Below are 1,980 nucleotides of genomic sequence, written 5' to 3' on the forward strand. Positions count from 1 at the left end.
AAGTCTGAGAAAATGACCCCTAATGATGTCTTGAGAGTTATTTTTACTCAGGCTTGGAGACTGTTTTTACAAACATGCGGCATGGAGATTGAAAGATGTGGGTTTATACCAGGCAGTTTGAGTTTAAAGAAAATATGCTATTGGATGCATTGTGGGAATTGTAGTGTCCAACTGACTTTTTCAAAGTCAGCATATCTTTTGACCATTCTTTTTGGCTGGCCTACAAACGCAAAAGTCACTGAGTGACTGAATGAGTGATGAAGTCACACGATTTGTCAGCCGAGTGTTGGAGTTTCCTCAGTGGCCGTTGCTCTTTCAAAATGAAAAGGCGGAGAACAGTCCTTTATGCAAATGAGCCCATCCGGCGCGACGCATCCGGCTCATGAAACTTGGACCAAGCTGTCAAACTAGGCGATCTAGTTCTAAAATGAAACCAGATTCAGCAGTGGCATAGCCTATTTCTCTCTTAAAATGCTTTCAGATGTAGGTTTTGGTGGATTGTTTAGACGGAATCACAGAAAGTTTACGAGCAGGCCGCCATGTTGTTTCCTGTTTGAAATGGCGAGCAGAAAACCAGGGACCAATCAGGTGCATTCAATGAGATACATGGTCCAGCCATATACTCAGTTTTGACAGTCTTGTTTAATCTTTAAGAATACGGTTAGGTTTAGGATATGATTAGGTTTGAATTAGGGTTAAAGGAAAAGTCCAACATTTTGAAAAGAGAGTTAGATGAGAAGATTGATATCACTCTCTGACCTAATATAATGATTACTCCCTGAAACTACTCCCCAAACTACACACTGATTACTACTACTTAATTCAATGGTGTTGAGTTTTCCTGCAGGCTTTTGAAGTTTAGATAACGGTTACAAACTGACTCAGGGAATGTGACAAAAAGGGAGTCTACCTAAGGTTATACTGAAAACCAAACATCATTTATTAAAGTTAACTCAAATGAACAATAGAGTGTGTAGATCAGCAATGTCAGCATGGATGTGTGGCATATGTGCTGTAGAGGGGTTGAAGGTGCAGAACCAAAAGACAGGGTGGACTTGGCTGTAGGAAGGGAGAGAGAGAATTACCATATGGGGCAGCTTTTATAGCCTGGAAGGCCCAGGTGAGCTTAATCAAGCTGACAACCCTTCCTGGTAGATATATATGTGTATGCCTTCTCCTCCTCTAACAGTTCTCTAATCAGAACTTATCTACATAATGAATTATGTGTTTGAAACATTTGATCTCTCTCTCATGTCCAGAACGTCTGATTCAAAAAGCTGGAATCAGCTGGAGACAGCAGGAGATAAAAAGAACAAAGGGTAATAGAAGTAAATGAAGTACATCTACACCCTTTTCTTGATGTCCAATGACATTTAAATATACTATAACTACATAACAACCTTGATGTGTGTGCGTGCCTGACAGCAAGTATGTGAGTGCAAATGGAGGCTCAAAGGGTGGGTGGTCTGTCTGTTTCGTGTTTCTACGAGGAGACAGAGGCATAAAACTGGACCTCTTCTCCTCTGGCTGCCAAAATCATTCAGCTGGAGTCCCCCCAAGCCACCAGTAATATGTTTTCCTGGACTGGAGAGCAGGATAGACCAGAGGGCATCTAATGAACCAGAAATGACAAATCACTGATTTTCCTGCTTATTTCAAAATGAGTCTTGGCAAATTTATGCCTGGCGCGCATGTGTGTCAAATGGACGGGAAAGTAGTAGCTTAATGCACCATTTGTGGCTTATTTTCCAGATCTGATCCACCCATGACTTTTCTGTCATGGTGGCTGTTTCCCCCCAGAAAGTCAGGCAGCAAAATCTTTAGTTATTTTAGTTTTAGTAGATTATTCTGGCGTAACTGGTTAGCTGGTTGTTTGATGAGTCATGAGAGAAAATTATCGTTATGACAGGAACAAACGGATCTTCCCTAAAACCTTTTCCCAGTTCACGTGGCGGTATCGTTGTCAGAAGAACTGCAAAA

The 1,980-nt window shown here is 41.4% G+C and overlaps 1 long non-coding RNA gene across 7 annotated transcripts in view; it reads left to right on the forward strand.

Moving 5' to 3' along the window:
• Window positions 1–1,980, forward strand: part of LOC141758566 (uncharacterized) — a 49,068-nt gene that overhangs the window by 8,604 nt on the left and 38,484 nt on the right. The gene's annotated exons all lie outside the window — the stretch shown is intronic.

The sequence above is a fragment of the Sebastes fasciatus genome, chromosome 2, assembly GCF_043250625.1.
Source record: "Sebastes fasciatus isolate fSebFas1 chromosome 2, fSebFas1.pri, whole genome shotgun sequence".
Classification (NCBI taxonomy): domain Eukaryota; kingdom Metazoa; phylum Chordata; class Actinopteri; order Perciformes; family Sebastidae; genus Sebastes; species Sebastes fasciatus.